We start from the raw sequence: 25,809 nt of genomic DNA, 5'->3' as shown, positions 1-25,809 counted from the left end.
CTAAACAGATCGCTGTGTGAGGCACAGAGTGGATGCTGCTATTAGCAAAATACAGCATCATCCTGACAAGGCAGGAGCGCCAGCATGCCGAGAGCTGCCAAAGCGGTGCTCATGTACAGCAATATTCACTTTGCAGGCATCCAGCTCCCTCCTCTACAGCACAGAGATACTGCCTGAGGTACTCGGGCCACCTCCTTCTCCCGAGAAACATTTTCAGCCTGGTTCCCCCAACCATGTTTATGCAAGGATGCACTGCTAGCCCATCATCAGTCAGCTTTAGCAACATTTCCGACACAGCCACGGGTCACAATGTGGCTTTTATTGGGAAAAGACATGGGGTCGCAAGGTCTGAACTGGCTGGGGAGGAGGCTTGGTTTGTGCCTGAGGAACCTGTGCTTTTGGGCAGAGAGGTGAGGATGTGCCACACACCACCTTACCCAACCAGCAGCAGATTTGTGCCCCTTGCCTGTTTTCCTGCTGGACCGCGGATCAGTGACAGAGCCGGAGGCACCGAGCGCAGCTGCACATGGCCAGCCACAAGACACCCACCTCCTTCCACAGCACAGATCTCAGGCTCTACACCACCATCGGGTCCTCCAAAACCAGCTCTGGCCCCAGAGGTGAGGGATGGGGGGATGCAGATGCTCCGAGCAGCCTCCCTGGGGCTGGAGAGCAGCTCTGCGTGCTGCTGTGTGCCTGCATGTCACATTGCCACCTAGTGACTGGCACCCAAAGCCAGCAGCCTGCTAGCTGGGGGCAATAGTTTTGCCCCTATAAGAAGAAAATCGCCCCCAGCAGCCACACAGGCAGGCGCTGGCTCTCTGCTCGCCTGAAGCCGGCAGTCACTCCACGACCTGCCCTCTTGTCCCCCCTCCGCTGTCCAGGCACCACAGAGCCACAGAGTTTTAAATGAAAACCTTGAGTGGTTAATGTAGCAATTACTAATCACAGCAGTTACTGTTAAAGCAAAAAGCCAAACACATCAGTAAAGTGCACGGAAGGGATAGATGCTTCATTCTGCAAGCGAGCTCGCCTCACCAAGTGCTGTACTTGCAAAGCGGATTGAAATCAACAATACAAGTGACTTCATCCCCCTAAATTTAAACAAATTTGACTGTAAGCAGTTTAAGAATCTTTTTACTGTGTTAATCAGTACAATATACTGTCATATTTGTTTTTCCATTAAAAGATAATTAAAGCAAACAGCAGCAGCCAATAATTTGAAAAAAGGGAACTGAATCAACTAAAAATCCCCTTCCTTGAGCAAAAAGTTAGATACGCCTGTATTTACTGATGTCTAGCGTGGCAAGATAATGCTTCTTGAGAAACAGTTCAGCTTCTATTCCTGACACCAAAGCAATAAGAACAACTTCCATGAAGAATACCTAGAAGAGCTACTTTTTCCTGAAGAAGGGATGAACTGAGAGCTCTTCACTAATGACTTCTGATTCATTTCCTTAACACTGCCGGTAATGAAGTACTGTTGCATTCACTTCCACGAGTAAAGCACCTACTCCATCTTCTGAGCTGTGCCCAGTACACAATTTCAGTTTTTTCCCTTTCCTAACACAGCCAGAACTCCAAAATGCCATTACACTATCTGTGTAGCTTTGGTCCCCAGGAAAAACAGGTTATTTCTAGCAGAAATATTTGCTCTCCAAACTCGCCGTTTTAACTGTGCTGCTCAGAATTCAGGAAGGTCAGCAAGGACATCAAGGCAGCACCTACCAGCAAGAAATTAAGGTTGGAAATTGCTGAAAAGTCACACGGACAAATAAAAGAAAGTTTTGTGCAAATCTGTCTTTCTTCCTGGAGCCATCCAGGAAACAACATAAAGCATTGCTGTACCAAGAAAGCATTTTATGGCTTTTTCTATGGTTCTTTGTTATCCAACAGTACTGAAAGTAGTTTCCTATGGTCAATAATGCTCTCAGCTGTGTGAAGGTCTGCTCCCGTTTAAAGATGCAATGTGATTCCCACACTCCAGAAAGAGCCGAATCTAATTTCATGAAGCCTGTGAAGCATCATGCAGCACAACTGCAAGAGCCCTGCCTGTGGTATCATCACCTGTAGAGGAGAGGCTGACGCCTATTCCTTTCTCCAAAAAAATGTTATTGTTTCCAAACGCCGCCAGTACATTTCTGTTTGGTTGTACAGTCACAAAAAATCATGTCAATTCTCCTGCTTCACTAGATGTACTGAGCCCAGCTTGCTACACTGTGTGGCCTTTGGTCAAAATCGGATGCATTCATAATTAATGTGCAATGCTTGAAATGGGTACTTGTTAAAGAATCCACTTCCCACACCCAACCATACAGCGTTATTTTATATGGTGTGGCTACTTAGCTTGGACTCACCTTAAGCAGGAATGGAGACAAGGGTTTCCTAACTTTATATAAAGAGAAGATACGTTTTTAAACCACATGAAATGTACCCTAGAAAATGACTTAGCAATATTCACAATTGCAGGACTCTAATACCACTGCTTATTAGCTGAATATAACCCGGTGACGACAATTCAGAACATTACTTCACAGCTAATTGCAAGATGGTTGTTCCTGCCGGATAGTTCAGCTCAGCCCCAGGGGGGAGGGTAGGTGGGCTCCCTGCCCTCCGAGCCTCTCCACCAGCCAGCAGCTTTGGAACACAGCCTAATGAAAGGAATCGATGCCTGTTCCTTGAAGGATCACACTACTCGGTGGCACGTCAACTTTGAATCCTCGCAGATCTAACGGTAAGCGCTGAGGTTGTTTACAGTGTGCTGTAAGAAACGAGACCCTTGCCTTCTGCAGTCGGTGTTTCGTGACTCATTGCCAAATGCTGCTGTATCCCGAAGGGCTGCAACCCCACGGCACAGAGAAACTGCTTTCTCCACCACGGCTTGGGAAAACCTGGATGAAGCCCTCCTGCCCGCTAAGTCTCCGTGGCCCCGCCAAATTAGTGAATGTAATTCGTCATGTTCCACCACTTGGTTCAATCAATATTTTGCTGGCTGCCCAACCTCCGTGGGAGCGTTTCCGGGCCAGTTCATCACTATGCTGTGATTACTGGAAAAAGGTGCAACTACATTTGAAATGTAAATGGCTGTTTCTCTGCTTCGGACTGCAAGATTCAGAGTTGCTCTGTGTCTAGTAAAGTAGAGGCCATACACGCCCTCGCCAGGCTGGGATTCATTTTAATTACACAATGTCTCTGATGCCGAACATTGGCTTCTGGAGAGCTGTTATCATTGTACCACATTTGTCATGCAGGATCAAAACCCTACAGGATTTGCACAGCTGTTCCTGTTGCTTATGTACCTGTGCATGAAGCAGCCTCCCTGGTTCATCTCCCACCAACTACAATTACAGGTCCAGTTCTCCTGATTTAGCGGGGGGCAGCATGACAGTGGTTAACACTACTTATCAGTTACTTTCATGGCTTTTCACCCAGACTAGATGTCTTACTCTAGACTGCAGCCCTGCTACATGCTGTTGTATAAACACAAAGAAAACAAGGTTCCATCCAAAAATGTTGGTATTTTACAAATTCCCTGTCTGTGCCTTTTTCTCCCTTCTGTCTTCTATCTCCTACACTGTTGACTAGATGCTAGAAAAAGCAGAGCTGGACCTATACTAGGTCTGAATCATATTAGGCTTTCAATCATAAAAAAGTCATGCCAGCTAGTGCTGTGCAAGAAGATGCTCTAGAAGCACAATGCAGGTGCTTATGAGATGCTGAAAAGATCAGAAGATCAGCATCTGTGTTCCCAGATGTCGCAAGCGTTCAGACCTGAGGTCTGGCCCATCTCATAATCCTTCCCATGTTCTATTAACAATGCCTTTGTCACCATAGATTAAATAGCAACAGATCAACTCTCATAAAAGCCTCTTGCTCTATTCCCTTCAGCCCTTGCCATCTTTCACCAGTGGTACATTAGCCAATTGCAAATGCCGACTCGTGTTTGCTGGGCAGAGAGCTGGGGCCCTGAGGATGCTGTCTGGAGACAGGGAGAAGCTCATGCCTGCAAAGCACGAGAGTCCCTCAGCTCAGGGACACACGTGGCGTTTGGCAGCTGCACGGCACTGAGTGCTCTTTGTTAGATGCTTTTCAGGGGTTGGGCTCGATGAAAAATTGATTATGATTCTGCAGGTTCCCAAATGTCCTTTCAACCACAAATCAAGCTGAAGAGGTAAGATCTGTTGCGGAATGACACAGCAAAGCTGTCATTCGGTAACAAAGGGAGCAAAGGCCTTACTCCATCCCTTGCATGGCTGCGTTTCCTTCGATTAGTGCCATTTTGCCATTGGCTGCAGAGAGACAAACCCATCTTTTGTACAAATTTGGTTGGCAAGTGTTTGTGGCAGGGACTGGCTCCTCTCAGCACAGGACACACGAGGTCTGTGCAACACAGTGTGTGAACGGGAATCTGCTTTGAGACGCTCATAGCATTACATTCACTGATGCCTGCTGTCAGCAGGAAAATCCCAGCTACACCCATGAGGGGAAAAACATCCCCACAGAGAGGAAGAGGTGATGGGTGGGTGCTCCCGGGCTAGCTGTGGGCAAGCAGGAAGGAGGCACCTGTGCTCTCTCTCCTCCATCTAACACACTGGAGCTCAGCAGCCACAATTAGCATTAGATGAGGAGTTTTAATGGGCTAACTACCTGTCACGCGCACTGGATCTGACTTTCAGGTACCCTAATCGCAGAGATGAAAGATTATATTTTTTTTTTGTCCATCTGTGTCTGAGGGAGTTTTGCATCCATTAGCAATTATGATAATGGATCTATTTCCAAAGAATTAATTGCTCCTTTGCCCAAGTCCTAGACGTTTGCTGTAAAAATTAATTACTTGGCATATACAATACGCTTAACAGTCAAGTAATAAGCTAATTTTCAGAGAATCCACGGAGGGCCCCCAGTCTCTCAACTTCTCAGAGGAGTTTCTGAATACACAGTGAAAAGTCAGTTGTCTTCTCGCAATTCCTTTCCCGTGGTATTTGACAGTCCCAAAACACCCAGCTTGGTACTTGACAGCTCAGGACCCTGCAAACAGCCCAGGAAAGCACAGGGGGTATCAAAATAAACCGTATCTGTAAACCAGCCCTCCCAACCAAGCAATTCCCTCCTTCCCAAAACCCTGATGCTTTCCTGAGCGGCAGTATGTGTTATGGATGAAAATAATGCAAACAAGCAGAGGAGAATCAGAACTGACAAAACACAAAACACACCACCTTCCTCTCTCAATTTACATCTTCCCCCTGGGAGGGCTTCACCATTTACACTAGTGGGATGTACCAGCAGGGAAGAAAAAGAGATAGTTTATTATCAGAAGATCACCTGACACTGAAAGCCTTCAGCTTTAGGTCCCTTTCTAGTTCAGGGACTTGCTGTTGCATTTTCCAACATTCCAGGTGAGTACCTCGTCCATGGCAGAGGTGGCTGGGCCAAGACAAGGGGCATGGATATCTCTGTGCTTTGTTGTCTGAAAGAACTCGAGCTCCCGTTGCTATCTGTTCTGCAGGAATCTGCTTTCTGCCTAGCTGTCTGTTTGTGAAAACTGGAGAAAGCCAATATTTTGCAACTTCTGCTCTTTTCTCCAATTTTCTTGGAGCTGACCAAAGAGTTCAACAGAGAAGGACAGCAGGATCGCAACAAGACTTTTTTTTCCTTAGGAAAGCAGACTGAAAATTTGCATAGCATGTTTGCAAGCAATCTAATTACCTCTCCTGAACAAGCTACCACCCATCAGGTGGCCCACAGTAATTGATGCCATGTGCTCCACTTGCCTGCCCCAAAAGCAGAGTGAAACAGTTTTACTTACGTTAGTACAATGACATTGGTTTTGACTAGGATCTTTTGCTACATGCACACAATAAACAAAGCTAAATGCTTTCTGTGCATGCGTGAACACAAGAGAGTTAATCTACTTGGGTTCATAAAATGGTCAGCCCCACCGGCTTTAAAAGAACAGGGGCACTTGGCCTTTTTTCTTGGAGTTTATTGCAGATCTCTGCAGTCCACATTTCTTTCGGTAGCTTAAGTATTAGGATTTTATTTTTATAGCTCTCATAAACATATGTAGTACTTTGCACAAAAAACACACCAATGGATGCAAAGGGATAGTATTTAAATAACAGAGATGACCCAACACATAGATGTAAATGAAAGGAGACAAGCTTGCAGAGGACAGAGAGACCGGGTGCCAAAACGCGAGAGCATCGTTAGCAAGGACAGCAGCTCCTGGGGCAGCTGGCCCCAGCAGACCTTCTCAGAGCTGCTACGGGGCTTTGGATGTTTTTTTCCTGTTTATTTATGAAAACTGAGCAGCCGAATACCAGCATCAGAAGTCTCAGTCTAGTTACCACACCGATACAGAGATTGCTTTCAAAAGTCCTGCCCAAAGTCTGGAAATTTCTCCAGCTCAGGAGAAAGTCATCAGTTCCCATGGATATCAACAGGAATACCATGAAACTAACATTGAGTGTGTTTAGGGGAAAAAAAAACCAAACAAAAAAACATCAAGCCACAAAACCAGCACCCTCCTGATAGTAGAGACTATGATTTTCAACATAAAGCTCCTTTTTGCTGGTGTGTGTCATGACTGCTTTTGCTTGATGCAGGTGTTTTTAGCAATAAGACCATCCTCAACAAATCAGCAGCTAATCTAAATGTTAATATAACTTCTCTTTAGGAAATTAGTTTAAGAAGTGCAGAACAGTCCTGGCTCAGTTATTTACTTAACCTTCTCTGTGCCCTTGAGCTTACACAGTTCATACAAGGAAACAGCATTTTTAATTTCTCATGGACATATGTTATACAGCCTCGCAGAAGAATGCTGGAAATGATCATCTATGAAGAGCATGGGGCTTCCATCTGGCACCGTTTTGATTCGAGACTGACAAAAATATCTACTAGAACTGCACAGAAAATGCTGAGATCACTAATGGTCCAAATGGTATCCTCTTAAGCGGGAAGTGGGGAAGAAAGGGAATAAAGATAATAAAAATCAAGCCATCTGCAAAGAGACATTTCAAGTAGAAACAGGGAGATTTGTGGGGTTTGGTTTTGGGTGGGTTTTTTTCCTGTGGTGCTGTAAATGTACTGATTCCTGCTGCAGGGAGACACACAAATCTTTTCTTCAAGTTTTATTCACAGGAGGTGGGGAAATCACAACTGCCAAAGGAAGACAGGTCAGGATTAAAAGCAAGAAATATGTTGTTTTGGTCCCAGAAAATTCAGTAGCAAAGAACCCTCTCAGAAACCTTCAGTTCTGCCTCGGCTCATGCTAAATGCAAAATGGAATTTGCATCCATTTGATACCAAACCATTAAAAATGTCAGTTTAATGAAGAATATTTTTTTTTAAAAAAAAAAAAAAAGGTAAGGATAAAGATCTCACATGTGAAATTACCATAGAGTCCTAGTACCCAGAGACAACTGCTTGAACTGGATCCTGAATCTGGAACAACTGAAAGCAAACAGTATGGACAGACACGTCTCGGACCTCCTAGAGGGAGGTTTCACACCTCTGTGATTCAAGACAGAGAGGAGACTTTGGAAAAGTTTCCACAGTGCTCTGCCCCTTGCTCCCATCTAGCCAACTGCACTTTTATATGCTGGGAAATTGCTGTAATGGGCTAAACCACTCACAGAACAGAGGAAAAATAAAATTGCAAGGAATAACTTTTTGCAATGAAAGCCAGTGTGTAGGCTGCACCATCAAACTTTTACAGACTTCCAAACATCAGCCAGACTCAAGACCTTCTACTGTAACACAGAATATTTATTTCTGAGGAAACTCTCAGCTTTATGTCATAGCGGGGTTTTAAAAGGAAAAATTATCTGCTTTCCTGGGACTTCTGAGAGCTTGATATGGCTTATTACATCCATTATGCATCTGAATGGAGTGATGAGAAGTTTTTGTATCATTTAAAGGGGATTTATTAAGTTAAGACCACAGCATTTGCAGATATTACACAAGTTATGACTAACAGGGAAATATGAGAGAAAATTCTCCCTCCAGACAAAAAAACCACAAGGCAAAGCAAGCCTATAGAATGGCCTCGTGACAACAAGGAGGTACAGTACCTCCCCTCAGCCACCTCAGTGGAGACACTGGTGGTAAGACAAGGAGCGTGCCATCCTTTCATCCCCCCCGATATGTCTGGCAGCCTCCACTGTACAGTGCAGGGAAAGAAAGGAGATCTTCACCTTCTCTTGCTCTTTGCTGCTGAAATGCTGCATGGTCCCAGAGACAAGGACTTCTAATTCAGGGCTGGCTGTTGCATCTGCCTCTCGTGGACCATTTGCCCCATCTGCCTCTCAAGGCGTCAAACCTGAGCATAACCCCAGTTACTTTGCTGCGCATCCTCCTCCTCTCCTCTTGCCTTACCTGTGTATTTCATTGCAGCATCTCTCCTGCTCACCTCCCAAAAGCATTTGTCCTCTCCCTTGTTTGCATACCACGTCTGCCTCGTTTCCTACACAGGGGCTCAACAGCAGGGCACTTCAGTGGGAGCAACAGCTGCACTCAAGCTGAAAATAAGGCAGGTCAGCATTAAAGCCCAGGGGTGCTGCCCAGGCTCCCTTCTCCACTGGCCCAACACAACCCAGCTGGAAGCAATTAGGTGCCTGCCACCCCCTTCACACAGGGCAACTGGCTGGGACCATGGTCACCAGCAGCTGGCTTTGCCCCCGCTCCTGCACGGCCACCTGGGCTTTGCCTGCAAACCATCACAGCGCCCACACCCCACGGGTGTTCCAATCTCCTTGGCCCTCTGCTCTCCAACATACACAGGCAATTTCTGGTGTATAAAACCTGCTAAACAAACCAGGTTGGGTTTCCCTACCAAAGCTGCCCGCTGTAGCTTAGTCCTTTATCCCCAGACCTGCCTGCACCCTTGACACACACATATTTCTGTGTTTGGGGAACATGGAACATACTTTGCAAGCCCAATTCCTGCCAGAACAAATCCCTTTAGCATCCTTATTTCTAGGAATGGCACAGAAAAGTGTTTAGAGAGCTTTTTATTGATGCCATTTCCATCACAAACCCTTCCAGGGCCTTTGGTCACATCACTATCTTATTGCAGCTGGGAAGTGGGTCAGTATCTCACCAGCACAGGGGGTAAAACACATCAAGAATGTTGAAGGGAGAACAGCTTTATAACTTCCCAGCACCGTTCTTAGGGACTTAGCGGCTCTGCCTTGGACAAGCTATTTCCCAGCCTGCAGGTTTTGCTTCAGAACATCCAGAGAAACATAGACCAGCTTTAAACAATATGTTTAAAGGAAATACTCAACTGTTAAATGCCTCGGCTGTCTACCTCCTTGCAGAGAATGATGCAAATTTCTGAGTCCAGGCAGCTTCCAAAAAAATTTATCAGATTTCTGTCTAGTAATGCTACTGAGTGCCGAGTGCTAAGAAATACTTCTCTTACTCTGAGCCACGATAAACTCAATCCAGGGGAAAATTTTCTCTTAAAGTAGACTAATTTTTCATTTGACTCAGGTTGAAAAACAAGCCCTGCACCCCTACCTTTCCACCAGCTAGAAGCTCCTGTTTGTAGACATGCCCATGTCACGGAAATGTGGGGAAAATGATGTAAATCAGGCGTAGCATTCAAGGCGAAGGAGCCTCGCTTGTCATAACACTGGAAAAGGGCTCTAGCCCAGCAGAACAGCGCTGAAGGCGCATAGGTATAACTACCACTTGGGTGCTGGGGAAGGGGAAATCAGAAAATGCAAGACACAAAGCAGTCTGGTGACAATTTTGGCACCGGAGCACCCACAGCTTCAGCACCTGGCAGAGGCTCTGGCAGCCTGTGCTACCTTCCTTTTGCTGTACATTCGTGGCAATAAAGGCAAGCAGTTTTTATTTCAGGGTGTGCAGTTCCTGATTTTATAGAGCTATAGATTAGATTTAGATAGACTAAGTGTTGATAGAGCCAATATATCTCTCGATTGCTCCTCAAGGAGAACAAATGCCTTTGAGACCTCTGAATAAATATGCTTTAGGACCAGTTCTGAGGCTGCAAAGTGCATGCTGTCTGTGCATAGCATGTTACTGAGGTAAGATCTTAAAGGAAAAAATCCTCCAAACTGTGTGAAAACAAACTTCTTAATTGGTGAAAACCACAGTTGGGAAACATCCCAGGCAGCTGTTCTTCAGCTAGCTGGAGACCAGCCAAGTCTTATATATCAGCTTTGAGCTGAGAACAAGTGTGATAAATTCCCACCAAAAGCGTAATGTTTTTGAGTTATAAGCACCTAAAAATAGGCGTATGTAATGAAATTGCCTCCTCAGCCATAACTGGAGTGTCACTGGTATAACAGTGTAATGCGCTGTGCCCGCCTGAAAGCTGATGGCGTCCTGCATCCCAGAGTTGGGGCAAGGCTCCGATTGCTGGTGCTAGGCACAGGGCAGCATTAGCCCAGGGTCTTCCGCAAACCTCCACTCACCAGACTGTCATGCAGGCTGAAAATCACCACCAGGAACAGGTTCTCCCACTGCATGTGCCTACTTCATCCCCGACTCAGGCAGGACACACACCAGCTCCAGCCAGGGCAGCAATGTTTGCAGCACCATTACTCATGTTTCCACTGGGATAATGCAGGATGATCATCTCTAAACATCACCCTTTCAGTGCACACAGAAAGCTCAGCGTTAATCTCATAATATTTGCAAGGAAATCTTTTTAATCAGCAATGAAACCCAAACATTATCTAGCCTTTATTGACCTGCAATAACAGAACACCACGGCTATATTTCCCCCGTGCCTCTTGCAGAGGTTCATTTGACTCGATCTATGGTTGGTGTTTATTCTTAGCTCACAAAGCTCAAAGAGTTTATATTATTGATTTGCTGTATTTCAGGTTCAATCCCTTGGTGCCCCTCAACCTGAGTGAATTAAGTCAGAAAGAGTTAACACCTTTACTTCCAAGACACAAACATGATGGTGGTTTATATAATCTACACGCCAATTTTCACTCTGCCAGCATTCAGCACATTAACTGAAAAGTGCCAAACGCTGCAGCAATATTGATATTTGCAACAGCAAAGGTATTCGCAAACAGCAGCCTGCTCCCGTCAGAGGAAAACGCTATGTATTCAGAAATGGAGAGGGAAGAGGCAAAGCAGAGTAATCCATATGGTGTGGGAAACGTCATTCCCTCACTAATGCCTGCTCAGGTGATTTGTTACCCTGTGTGCAGATGTGGCCACCACAGCACCATGCTGAGGTCATGGTTTCCAAATCCTTTTCCCCATCACTTATTTCATGTACCTCTTCCAGCTGGTTTACAAGTTAGATGGTATGCACATGGGGGCAGAGGCTATCCACACTTGCTTGCTATCTCAGTGCAAGGAACAAGAAGCATCAACTGAAATTAGTACATAGAAAGTTCAAAACCAAGAAAAAGAGAGGCCACTGCCAGCAGCAAGCAGTGACCTGTGGAACGCCTTGTCCTGCAGATTTGTGGATGCTCATAGCTTACAGGGATTTAAGAAGCAACCAAATCCATGGGGGAAAACTCCATCAGGACCATTAAAAACAACAGCCTCTGCCTCAGGAAATCCTTGACCCACTGATAAACAGAAGCTGGGAAAGGAACTAGGTGTGTACCACTACACCTCTATCTTATTCTCATACTCTTCCCCAGAATTGCTTTTGGCTCTCTGCTCTGATATAAGACAAGTATTCTTCAGTCACATTAAAAACCTGCGTCAACAGAGAAAACCCAAAAGTTTTGTGACTTGCAGAAGCTAGGCTTTTATTTCTTTCCTCATTTACACCAACTGAACCAGAGAGTTCTTCATTAATTGGGACAAAAGCCTTCCAGGGAAGTAAACTGGTGGGAATATATGCAAGGAATCTGGGTTTGCATTAAAAAGCTGCTAGAAGAATTTCACCAGCTTGTGCCCCCCAGCCCCAAGACCAGCCACCAGAGCACACCAGTTCTTTCTGAGATTTTTTTGCTTACTTTTAACCATGGTTCAATTTCTTTACCTTGGGATGGCCATCAAACAACACTCCCTCACCTCTTTTGTCCTATCCCTAAAAAAGATCTTTTTGTTTTCCAACAGAAGAAAGCTCCCTCCCAAATATTTCCATGTGGCAAGGGGCCATGATATTCCCAGTTGCACAGGATGTGCTAGTCTGACATCTAAACGGGCATCTCCTCTCTCAGAGCTTCTCATGGTACATTTGAGCTCTGCTTAGGACAGGACCAGCTGCTGAGACAGGCTATCAACACATAACCTAGTAGTTAAATTCCTTCTGATCCTCAGGGCTCCTCTAACCCCAAAACGAACAACGCAACTTTCTGCACAAAGTCAACCACCTGCCTGCCATACGATGGAGGGTGCTCCGAGGCTGAGAGCAGGCTCCACCGACACCTCTAGGTGGTGGCTGGGCAGCAGGGAATGCATGCATGTCATCGCTTTCCTAAGAACTTTATGACATACAGCCCCGTCCCTTGGGCCTTCTGCAATGGGTGAGCTTTTTCAAGAGCGTCTGCCTCTTTTTCAGAAATGGCTTACACACTGTTTATCTCCCAAAGCCACAGTAAATGTTATATAATTTCCACATTATTTTTCTCTCAATATGTTGCATCCCTGAGGACATGACAAGAGGAGCTTGAAGAAGATTCAATAAACAGCACAGAGAGGGTAGAAACAGACTGGACCACGTCCTGCTCTGCAGTGGCTATGGAAATGTTTTCCCAGGTATGTCAGCTGCATGAAAATGTATTTCTCCAACTCTTCAAAACACCCAGCTCCAGCCTGGGGCAGTGCTGCCTGGGTGCAAGCACAGGAGCACACAGTACCCAGAGCCCTCTGAAAACTGGACTGATCGAGGCAAGGTGGGAGAGCAGATACAGAGGTGCCACAAATGCTTTTATTTTCCCTTCCTCAGAAAATTTCCCAACGAATTTGAGCTAAAACCTTGCCTTCTTGAATTTGGCTACATCAGTAACATAGGAGCAGTAACAGCCCCTGCTATGTACCTCAAGTGGCAATAAGCTTCCCACCTCCTCTTCCCAGTGCCACGGTTGCGTGCCAATGCCATCTCTGTAGGCAGACAAGTTGTAGGACACAAAAACATTTCAAACTTTGTCATGGAGCATTCTCATGTAAGAATACACCTTATGAAGAAAATACGACTGAAAAAGATAACTATTTCACTAATATTTGGGGTCCAGGAATGAAAGAAACTCTGGCCAGAGCCAGGAGCACCTGCAGTACTTTAATCACACGGCTTCAGGAACAGGAATCTTGAAACAACTACTACAACAGCACATGTACCATTAAATGTGTTAACCATTAAACCCTTTTTCTATGTAAAAAGCTCAGGCAGAATGCTCCAGCATCTGCTAGGTCCATAACCACAACCTCACCCACCACCTGGTACCATGCGGCGTTTCACAGGTTCAGCTCAGCCCTTTTCCATTCACTGCAGAGTGGGTCAAAAGATGGTGTGTGCAAACACAAATAGCCAGTCTCTGCATTAACGCTGTTGCCTAGGTAAGTGTTTCTCAAAAAGGTTTGTGCTAGGGCTGCATGCCCAGCCGCACAAATTTATAGTGACCACAGGGTGACAGAAAACTAAAGTATTAAAGTCTTTGCATTGTGATTGTACTTGGGAATTGCTCAGTTGGCTTTGAAAAGTAGCTAGGATTCTATAAATAGTAAGTACTTTATCATTTCTTGCCTACTTCAAACACACAGCTATATTTCAACCGTGATTCAGAGTAAATCAAATTCCATGTGAGGTATGGTAGAAATGCTGTGTGTGCCAGAGGTGCACCCCAAGCTCATATAAATCAGCATAGCTCCATGGTGCCTGGGGAAAGGATGCTGGCTTATGCCAGCTGAAGATCTGCAGGGCAGCACTGGTATCATTCTCTTAAGACTGAAAGACAAGTAAGTAAACATTGAGCATCAAATTATTCACTATGGTCCTCACTGTCCTCCCGAGAACTACTGAAAAAAGGCTCTGTAAAAGTTTTATCTTCTACATCATTCACTCATAAAAATGTAGGAAGTGTTTAGAACTAGTTATGATTTGCCATAAATCTCAGTGCTATGTAACGGTACATTTTATTTAGGAATATTACCTGAAAATTAGAAACCCAGTGAGCCATTGATTTTAAATATGCCATGAATCCAAAATTTCTTCACAATGGGATGCAAATAAAAAAAAAATGTTTATCAGAGGGGAAAAGGGAACAGGATCTATATGCTAACATTACAAAACAAAAGATTAATGAAACCCTTACTTGAAAACTCTAATGGCCAAGGAATTAAAACGTGTACCTGTAAAAGGTAGTAGTAATTGAAGAGCTGTAGGGACATACACAGCTGTTACAGCCCAAATATATTTTCCGTCTCTCTGCAGCTTTACAGCTTGTTGTGCCCGCTGTGTACTTCTTCTGAGCTGGGATGATAACTGACCTTTTAATGCATAGTTGCACAGTGTCTTAGGTCAGAGGGAATCATTAAATCATCCACCCTGGCTTTCCACATAACACAGGTCTTTACATTTCACCCATTTACCTCTACATTGAACCCAGCAACCTGACATAGGCAATAATTTTTTTGTCTTGGCCTCAGACAAAAGTTTTTGGGCTCAGACAAAGCGTTGCTATCTTTTTGCCGAGGGTGACTACACTTGCTATCTCAGAACAAGTGGAACCACTCCTGTGCAGCTGCTTTCAAAGGACTGTAAGGTACTGAAAAGGCAGAAGCAAAGACTTATGTTATCCCATGTTCCTGAGCCCTGGTTTTCAAATACACTCTGCTGGTGGCATTAAAGCATCAAAGTCCTCTTCTGCTCCCACAGGATAGTGCAACAGGCAGAGCCACTGCACAGGATCCCCAGACAGCGCATCGACACATCCACAGAAGAGTTAAAGCAGCACCACATAAAAGCAGGCAGCAGTGCTAAAAATAGAAAAGTGCTCCAAAAAAAAAAAAAGAAAAAAAAAAAAAAAAACCCTTTAACACATCTTAAATAAATCCATTTATTCTAGGATTTCGTAGAAACCATATAGCTGAAATTGCTACAGGATAATTCCTTATAAGCCTTATAAGAAATGTTGCTGTCCCAGAGCCCCAGTACAAATCCTGGCAAGAATATTGGAGATAACAGATTGGATGCCATGGAAACCGAGACAGACCTAATTTGAGCAGTAACTATTGCTGTTATTTATTTAATTCTGATAAGCCATCTAAATGTAGAATGCCTAAAGGTTCCTCTGCACTAAAAATAGCAGGCTTGTAATATTTTAAATCACAATTTGCCTGTGTTTAACAATATTTTGGGCATCCGACATTAACATTTTGCATGCATTTTTGAAAGCTCAAAATTAACCCGGCTCTGTTTTATACTGTAAGGAGGAGAAAAATCCCTTGTCCCTCCTTATATTAACATTATACATCAAGGATGCCTTCCATCAGCCCAGGCTTCTCATGGGAGGGTGGGAGCCAGGATGTCCCAGCTGCCCTGTCGCCCTCCCCCAAGCTTAAAGCGAATGTTTGAAAGAAGGCAGCACTGGGCCGTAGGAAGCAAACACCCCTTCTCCAATTGATAGCAAGGATCTTCTGTTATTGTTTGATCTGAACGTCTCCATAAATAAAACACCTCCTGAGGCATGTCAGTTTTGAGCTGGCTGACAGCTCCCATCTGTTTTTGCACCCCTGCCTCCCTTTCCTGAGCTGGAGAAGCAAAAACCCGCAGGTGTAAATTTGCAATTTCTGGGGCTTGGGGATTTTGCAATGCTGCCAAAATGCCTGGAAGCAGAGGAGCAACGAGGTTGCTGTTGGGATGTCAGTACCACCTGAAGGACCAAACTGAATTTCCTCATGACTCTGCTACGTTTTTCCCCCTTGTAACCTTCACTGGTTCCACAGCAGGAATAACACCTCCATTTCTCTACTCTTTTGGATTTTAACCTTAAAGTGTAAATGCAACTGTATTCCCTGGGAGGTTGTACACACCATGTACAACAAATAATAATAATAATAATAATAATAATAATAATAAAAACCCTAGATATGTTTTGTTTCTTAGAAATGCTCTGCTTCTGGTGCTCCTACATCTGAAGAACTCGGCAGCAGCCCTGGTGCTGTCCATACACAGCTGGCTCCTCACAGCAGCGCTGGCACTTGCCCTCTCGTGGGGAAGGTCCATCAGCCAGAGCACCAGGCACCCGCCATGCCTCAGCACACCCTCCCCTTGGAAACAGCACTGTCCTCCTATACCTGCCTCAGTTTTTCAGGTTTTTATTTTTCATTATTTATCTTTTGAGCTGGAAAGTCATGGTGCGGATGGCAAGGATAAAGCAGCTGCTGATAGCACTGTGCCATCCAGACAAGCCCAAAGCACCAGCTGGGCTAATGAAGCTACAAGGCTGGATCCTCTTGCCAATTAATGCCAAATAGCGCCGATGGTATCAGTGTAGCTGTGCCAGTCTAAATCAGCTAAGGATCCGGGCTATGGCACTTAATGACAGTCTGGATTTTGTACAGAAAGGAGGGAAATGACCAATACTGTGTTTCACTTTGCAATTAGCTGAGCCCTGTAACACCAGCCAGGCCTTTCTCATCTGCAGCGCAGGGCTGAGGGGGGAGTTGTCAGTGTTGTTTTCTTCAACGATTCAGAAGTAGGACTGCAAGAAAGATATTCTGGGCAAGAATCAAAATGAATAAGAATCGGTTTCAGGATCTGTCACACTACAGTCAGCATATATTTAGCTTCCATTGCTCTCGTTTAGGAACAGGGATCAACGCTGGGATATTTATAGCCTTCAAAGACCTTTTTCAATGGATTGCAGCTCCAAGGGTCCATGCTGGGATGGACGAGCAGTGACACACTATATTAGTATACCATTGTATAGCATTGAATCTATACATGGCACAATAAGTCTGGAATTATTTTGAAGAAGTACAGGTTGCGATTACAGCTTTTTACCATTTCACTGACTGTGCACGCTACAGAACTGTTGGCAGTTTAAGGCTTAATGGTGAGCAATTACATTCAAAAGTGAAGGGTTCATTCATCAGCTAGGGTTTAATCTCAAGCATGATACAACTACACAGTGAATATTCCACAACACGCTGTTCTTGTTATCTGAGTAAATGAAATCCTGTTGGGCAGGCTCAAAATGAAGAATTGGATATAGCACTTTCCTCCAAAAGCCTGCACAAGGCTCCTAACCACCAGGTTTTAGCTGTCACAGAAAAAGAAACAGTTTCTAGTCCAACTTTCCAAAGAGAAAATGTTGTAGGGGATAGAGGGCATGTGAGATCTCACAACCTGCTTAGCTCTCTTTTCTCATTAGAGTCTGCAGAGATGTTCGTCTTCTGAAGAGTATCCGATGGCTGCTTTTCATAAAGGAAATCTCTCCTGAGTTATCCAACCAACAGCAAAGAAATACTTTCTAAAAGGATTTTTGTTCAGACAGTTTCACAGTGCAATAAAACACTGATTATTCAAATATAATAGGAAGATGTTAAATAATTCCAAGCTGAGATTTCATATAATAGATATGAGACTGTCTATATTTAGCCATCCAAATCTATACTTAAACTCCTATGTAAAAAGGGCCAAATGGAAATCAGCTGTCAGAAGGTGGTTGTTACAGCTCATGTTATTACTGGTATGAGTTTGTTGGTACCATTTAAGTTTTTCTTTCTCTTTCTGATCCTCCTCCTCTCTGCTACTAAGCATCTCCACCCACCCCCACCCCCCGTCTTTCTCTGCGTTTTAATAAGGATGCACAAAACCTACATCTGGCTTTAAGGGTGAATGGACAGCAGCACCTTTGAAAATTTGGACCAAGACTTTGAACGATACCTGAAAACTTCAATGACCCTGAAGAGATGATGTGATGCCACCACTGTATGTCCAGCTCCTTCTGTCGTCTTTGCAGACCCCATCCACCACCCAGTGGTCTGTACTGATACCTCAACACACCAGAGAAGAACATAGGTGGCTTATTAACAGATTCCTTGAATTACACGTGATATTGTGTCCTAAATTTAAATAGACAAATCTGTGACTCTGTAGAATTGCAGGGACTTGTCTCCATACACGCCAGCATGCACAAGATGAGAATCTGGCCACCATCCGTATAACAGCTGAACACTGCTGTTCAACACCAAAACCTTCTACTACCCCTTCACTACCTCAAAGCTGAACCAATTTCATTACATTGAAAGACACAGGAAGAAATTGTTAATTCTGTGTAATTCTTGAGCTGCCCTTGACATTCAGCAGAAAGACATGAGTGTACTGAAACAAGTGTAAATAAGGTTAACACATCAAGAGAATTGCTCCTAAAATTGAAAAATGCAGTCATCTGCTGACAGTAATCTATTCTCTCCTCGCAGACTCATGGCAGGGCCACTGTGACTACAGCTACGGTTGAGTCAGCATTTCCATTATCAACTGCCATTTTCAAGGATTTATGTCTTGGGCATTTAAAAAAAAAAAAAAAAAAAGTTCTTGGCTGAAATTTCTATACAAGCTCCTTGGGCCTGATCACGCCTCTGCTCTCCACCTGGTACTATCAGCTGTTCCTGCACAGCATGAGTATGAAACACTCCAGCACTGAATTACTGGCCATTGAATCACTTTGCACAACCAGGACCAGCAAACGAAGGGGCAAGAGATCAGCGAATCCGTCCCCGCAAAAACGCTGCCTTTGCTGAACAGATACCAGCAGCCTGCCAGAGCTGGAGAGTTAGTTGAGTTAGCTTCCAGAATTTAAGTCTGGCAAATGACTCCCCCACTGTGCTGGGTAGCATCATCACAGAATCACGCATGGTATGACTTGAAATCACAACTGTTGAGTCTGCAGTCAAAGTTTTTGCTTTAAAGACAGCTCTTATGAGGTTTATTGTGTGTTTGATTCCTGACTGCATAGACAGGCAGCTGATGGCTCCTTTGCGATGAGTATTCACAAAGCTATTACCGGGATTTAGAAACTACTTGTAACAAATTATTCAGCTACACATAATCTGTCTTCTGCAGCGAAGAGATTATTCAGTGACTATCGGTTTAGCCATGGGAGGAGGCACTTTTTTGTCAAAAGAGGGAGGAAAAGAACAGCTGCACGCACATCAGCCAGATCACTGCCACCCTGCAGAAGCAGAGGAAGGTTTAGCTCAAGATTTATGTTAAGGCTTTCCATCCGATGCCAAGTCAGACCACTGACTCACTGAACTACATCAGCTGGGTGAATTGTGAGAGCCACCAAATAACACGCTGGAAGTTACACCAAGGGCTCACATTCATCATGGCTTTACGCTGCCAGCCTGGCTGCTAAAGGCAACTTCTAGTCATAGAGATGCTTGTAGAGACACTTAATTTTAAACTACTAATTCACATCCTACAAGCTGGTTGTGTGTAGTAGCATGTAAGAAATACAACTTAGAGTAGCTTAAATGAACCTGTCTTCACCAGGGCCATTTCACTGTGAATGGGTTATTTTGGTCTCCCTCAATGTGGCAAGAGCGTTAAAACATGACCTACTTGTGACCAAGTCCTTCGCACACGTAGAGGCCAACCTGGGATGGACAGGGCACCTTTCCATGGCTGTATCCTGTCGCAGCACTCTCCAAACTATCAAGCTGCAACAAGGTCTTTTATCATCTCATACCAACATACTCTTCATACCAGTCCCTCTGCTGCCTTCTCCCAGTCTCTCCTCATCCCGGGCATGCGTTTTCCCTCTTCTTCCTCCTCCCTCTTCATTGGCTGCCCAACCACTTAACAGAACCAGCCACACCTGCACCTTATCTACATCAGCCAACACCCTCCCCACACCAAGCCAGCCCACAGCTGTGTATTATCAATGTTAATTAACCCAGATTCATCCCTCTACAGTTTCCCCACCTCTCCCTGCACACATCAGCTAACCTGCCTCCAGGAGCCCTCATGAGCAGTGATCCTGCCTGCCCGACCTGACTCCTTTGGACATCCCCGGGCTGGATGGCCTCTGAGTCTTCCTACCTATGGGCACTACTGGCACAGATGAGGTCTCAGCACGTACTTCAATAAGAACTACTTTGTTTGGCATTGTTTACACAAAGCCTTAATCAGCTTCGTGGTTTAACGCTGTTTCCTTCGTGCTATTTTTTCCCCGAAGGAGGGTTTTATCCTATCGGCTCGCATGCAGCAGCACTGAGTTATTACATTTTGTTCACCTCTTTCTTATGTTCTTTACTGCCTCATGAAGCCTTCAGAGCCACGTCCATTCCCCTGTGCCAAGTGTTTCTTGTCCTCCTGTGATCCATTGTGGCTGTCACTTACCTTCTAATGACTTTCAAATGGAAGCACCGCGCTGTCAGGCTACTCAGTGCTAATAATATAATTTAAATGATCGACTAGTCTTCAGAGACTGTGTTTAGTTGTTTTATATGTTCAAGAAATTGAAGAAAAACAAAGCTAAAAGCTGTAGACCTTAGAATGTGTTTAGGTAAATGGGGCACATGTAATTTCAACTTGAAAACACCTCACAGCAACTATTTATGTAAATACTGAGTGTGTCTCAATGTGAAGTGTTATTCCTCTTTTCTTTGGCTTTTCCTAGCCAGAACTAAATATTGCCATTGGGATATTTTTAAGTTACATGAAAGAACGAATTTAAGTCTCAATGGGAGGCTTCAACACAGTGAAATACTTAAGCCCTTGTGTAACTTTAAAAGGACACGAATAGTCCCACTGAAGTCAATGGGATTTAATACACACGCTTTAGTGCCAAGTTGAATCATGGCCTGAACAAATGTTGGTTTCATCTGACGGAATCGTGTGACCCGATACCCTACTTCCAGCTGTAGCCCAGCTCTGCTGACTGCTTTCCATCACGCACAGCCTAAACATTAAGCCCAAATCCTGTCTCACTCACAGCTTAACAGGACTCCATTTTTTAAAAGTCACATTCCCCAGACATCTTATCTTTTTACCTCCTCCATTAGAAGTAACACTAGATATGACTATTATAAGATGAGATTCCAGGGAAAACTATTTGCCAGTCCATTTATTTTATGCACTTGTCAATCATTAATGTATCATCACTGTCACATGGCAGGTCCTACTCCCTGTACCTGATAGTACTCTCCTACTGGTTTTTTCTATCACCAGCATGTCCCTGCACAGCAGCAGGAGGAACAGCAAAGAATTAAAACACAAACATGCTGTTGTAAGGACATGAAACCCACAGGAGCTGTCAGGGTAGAAGTTGCAGCCACTTGGATTTCCATCTCCAGGGGTGGACGTGGTCCTGATCTAACTGGGAGTTTTGTCACTGGTCATGCCGGGAGCCCGTACAGCAACCTGGACAGTGCAAGGGAGAGGGAGAGTATGGACAGGGCACCATGCCACCCACAAGGCAGTCAGGGTCCCAGCCACTGCAACCCCCACGTGAGACCTCCCTCCGGCTTAGTGCCCCTTCCTCTATCTCAGGTGGCCATCAGGCAGGGCCAGGCACTGGGGTCAGGAGAGACCCTGCAGCACACCCCCATGCCTCACGTGGCCCCCTCTGCCTCCAGCATCTGTCTTTTAACCATATGGACGTGGAGGAGAAGCGTGGGCCAGGGTGCTTGCTCCATACAATCCACGCAGGGGGGATCAAGCTGAGTCCAAATGCTCGTCGCCCAAATCATAATTTAGCCTTACACTCTAGCAGGTTTGGGTCTGTGGGCAACAAACACCTTTAAAAGGGGGGGAGGAGGTGATGAATTCTCCCAGGCAGAGGAGAAAAGAGGTCATTTAAATATTAAAACTCTCCTTGTCTTTGAAAAGGTTAGATGTGCCTGCAATGGGATTGTTTTTGTAGGCAGCATTTCTCTGTACCCTTGAAATCAGCAGCATCAGGGAGGCTGAACCATGGACAACAGAACCTCGCAGCTGTGTCACACCAGAAGCTTCATCCTTCCCCTATACAGAAGGTTTTCCAAGCTTCTGTTACCAAAAAAGGGAACAGGCAAGCTGAGCAAACCTGTTTGCGTGCCAATTTAAGGATTACAGTTCAACTCAATGCTATGGCTCTGTACACCAAAGCAACTAAAATATTGACAAGGCTACTTCCAGGACTTACAGCGTTGCTAAAAAAGAACCACAGTAAATAGGGCAATTGACTGGAAGCTAAAATGGTGTACGCTTTCTGGGCTAAAAATTCCTTCAAAGTTATTTATTAATTCATTATTCAATGATGACGTGCACAGTGCTGCACACACTTAAAAATGAGGCATTGCTGCAACTGCTTCTTGAAATTCTGATTTGCTTAAAATATTTAGTCCATTTTCATGCTAATTAAGGAGCAGTCCAGAAGGGAAGCCATAGATCTGTGAGAGGAAAACAGATATTCTCACTGAAATGAGACCTGCCCCTTTGACCTTTCCCCACAGCCAGAATCTTACATGCCCTTACAAACACTGTCTCGTATTTTAGCCATTTGAAGCAATCACAGCTACAGGACAGATCACAGCCAGCACAGGTGAAGAGGTGAGGTATGTCAGCCATGGTCAAGAATTAGAGGTAAGACACAAAAGGCAATGCAACAGCTGTCAAAACCAAATGAAGCTTCTTGGAGCCTGCAGTGTTCCCAAGCCAGCCACTTTTGCTACTTCAGTAGCAATAATTGTACATCTGGCAGCAAGGATCTGAGCACAGAACCAGCGCTCCAGTCATTTCTCAATTGCAATTGTGACTGGAGGATGTCAGACCTGGCTGACCAGCTGGGAAACAGCAGTTTTTGCCAACAGGATCAAAAGACTAATCTTTCTGAACACTGTGATATTATTACTCTTGAGTTCCAGGGTTTGGGGGCTCGGGATTTTCAGCCCTCTGTTGCATTTCTCCACCTGTTTGCCATCCCACCCACCCTCTTCCTCAGGCAACAAAGTCATCCACAAAGAGCCAGCCGGAGGAGAACGAGGGGCTGGCAGCCACAAACCAAATCCCAAATTTTATGATTACAACAATTGCTTTTGGACCCGATCCAACAATTAAAGTAGCATTTCTTTAGACAGTGCTTTTCTTAGGGTTTCCAAGGCTGTTCCAGACAAATGTCCCTCCTTGGCTGGCAGAAGGACATTGACTATAGCATTGCAGTTATGGCAACTGGAGGTTGCCAGTCATGGTACAATGTGGGAACTGCAATCTAAAGGACCATGGCAGGGAGGTGGCAGAGTTCCCATTTCATTTTACCTATCAGGCTGAAAGCAATGTTCAAAACGTTGGCCAGAAAACACTGCCTAGAGAAACTAGTCAAATGGGTAAAACAAAAGAAAATGCTGCCTGGGAAAGCTGCTGCTGTGTCAGAACATTGCCCTAAGAAACTCTCTGTTTGTGAATACATATTCCAGCATTTCACGCCTGAAGTGAAAATGCAGGAACTACCCCAAGAGATTTTGCTGCAATGAACTACTACAAAGAGACTCCAGAGAAAAGACAGGCAGTTGCATCCTCCTAGATTACTAGATTCCTACAGCAATTTAAAAAGAATATGAAATGGATCGGGGTGACTCTTCCCACCTGCGCAAGTTTCATGAGCAAGTTTATTACTTCTTCCTGCTTTACTATTCTGTTTTCATTGAGAAGCACCAGCAACACTTTGGTGATACCTAGTCCTCCACATAAGGGGGAAAAAAAAAAAAAAAAAAAAAAAGGTAGAAAGGAGTTCTTCTAGAACAAGCCCTGACTCATCCTGGTGAGTCAGGCTATCATTCATTTCAGTCTGTCTGCTAACTTTGAATCTCCAACTTTGGATGGGCGCATAGATCTTTTCATTGGCAAGTGCCAGAAGTTAACACTCTACCTACTCATTAAAAACCTTGGTGACCTCCTAAAAATGGTGTGAACCAGGAACTCATACTGCCTCCAGGAGCTATGACTGACTTTTGTCTTCACTGTGGTCTATAAACCATTTTGAGCTCTGAAAATGTGTCTATTTACACAGGAACTCCAAAAGCACTTAATGTCTACAGTTCATCATTTTAGCTCCGATTCTTGTCTTAGATCTCCAAATAAGTTATCATATGATCCACCAAAAAGCTGCCTGACTTCCACCCACCAAATCTGACCCCACTCTCGATCTGAGGTATTTCACTGCACTTAGGTTTTGCCAGTGCTGTTCTGCCAACTGAAATTTCTAGCTGCAAATTACATTTGAGAAGATGTGCAAATATTTTAGGTGCACAGTCAATATGCTGGAGATGACAAATTACAAAGCAGGAACAGAGTAGCTGGCCATAAAGCATGGCTTCAGCGCTGAATTAAAAAGTCTAATAAAGTGACAGCTACCATCATGCAACACAGACATCTGATTCACTCTGTCAGCACGTGCATTATTTCAAAGAAACATTTATATGGTATTTATCTTAGCCCATTCATCAGCTCCCATCAAATCAAGAGTGTCCCTACACTACAGATTCTCTATCCCTAAAATAAAGCTGTGAAAATTGAAGGGCTAAAGACATGAAAGTTACATTATGGATAATGCAAAAATACACGCTAATTATCTCTGTATGGAGAACTTCCAGTGCAGTTTTGAAAGCAGTGGTCTGCATATCCCAAGAAGTGAATGACACATGGTATGATGAGATAGGCACGTGGAGAAAGCACCTGCAATATTTTAAAAAATATTTTCCTATTCAAGTATGATCCTGATTTTTAAAACCGCCTGACTAGTACAATCAATCGGATGCTAGAAAGAAACGCCTGTGCTCATCCTCCTGGTGTTCCCAGGATGCCCTGACTGCTGTGCCTGCGGCTCAAAGCAGGCATGCTGGTGCTTCGCATGTTGGCAGTGTGTCTACCCCCCCTTGCCTTCCCGTGCCCTGGGAGGGAATTCTGCTTTTGACTTGTATTCACCCATAAGGTCGAGATTTTGCAGAGGAGACAGCACAGTGCTGCCCTTTTTCTGGAGCAGGCATTTTGTTTGCGCCATAATGAGTCTGTCGAACTGCAAATCCAGCTGATTACCTGGGATGTTAAAACATTAATAGTACTCTTCTATAAAGCCTTGCCTGTGAGTCCGAGGCTAGCCCCACAGAAAGACGGAGCTTGCACAGACAGCAGCAGCAGTTATGGCACATCCTCTGCCTATTTCCACAGCAGCCCTTGGTAGGCAGCCCTGCCATAGCTTTACACAGAATTACAAATAAAATGTAGGGACTCACCTTTCCCAAGGTATCAAAAATTCACATCTCCAAGTATTTACCTACAGCCTCAAACCTTTCCCCGAGCAGGTGTACACTAGTCCATAGCTCCAAGAGTTGGTGCTTTCCTTTCTCTGGAATAGGGAAAGGAGGAGAATGGGGGAAAGCTAAAGGAATTCAGGACATGCATAGGCACCACTCTGAGCTTGTCAGAAGATGCTAAAAGTGATTTAGCAGCCTAACTAGCAGCACTCCCATTCCACACACCAGTGACAGGGGTAAAGAAGTCCACAGCTTAGGACATTTGAAGAGCTGTGGGGAGACCGAAGCCCCCCAGCAGAAGGCTGCAACCAGTTCCACCACCTGCAGTCACAGGTGCTCTTTGGGAAGTCTTCCCCTGGCAGCTTAATATTTCCACCACTCCCAGAAGTGTAAGCAAAATTGGAGATTTTTGCCTAGAGAATTTTTCCTGAAACTAGTCTATCTGTAGTAGCTGACGCCTGCATTTATTATCCTCCTTCTCAACGCTGGTTTTGGACAAGGACAAGCCCAACCAAGTTTGGGCTCTTAGGGGATTTCCCATGCAGTTTTCTGTGGGACGCTAGGTGAGCCTCACATTTCCTCCTCCTATCTGTGGTGCCTGGTGGGGCAGGGGGA

At 44.7% G+C, this 25,809-nt stretch overlaps 1 protein-coding gene across 3 annotated transcripts in view; it reads right to left on the bottom strand.

Moving 5' to 3' along the window:
* The window catches only part of FGF13 (fibroblast growth factor 13), a 330,133-nt gene that overhangs the window by 271,630 nt on the left and 32,694 nt on the right, over nt 1-25,809 (bottom strand). For 2 of the 3 annotated variants that reach the window (XM_080366113.1, XM_080366117.1), the window contains exon 1: nt 1-25,809. This exon is cut by the window's left edge and continues 14,779 nt beyond it; it is cut by the window's right edge and continues 17,235 nt beyond it. The exons of the other annotated variant lie outside the window; for it this stretch is intronic. The gene's annotated coding sequence lies outside the window, so the exon portion shown is untranslated. 3 annotated transcript variants of the gene reach the window in all.

This window comes from Falco punctatus, assembly GCF_963210335.1.
Source record: "Falco punctatus genome assembly, chromosome: 15".
Taxonomy (NCBI): domain Eukaryota; kingdom Metazoa; phylum Chordata; class Aves; order Falconiformes; family Falconidae; genus Falco; species Falco punctatus.
The sequence above is the reverse complement of the archived record's forward strand: the minus strand, read 5'-3'. Positions and strand labels throughout refer to the sequence as shown.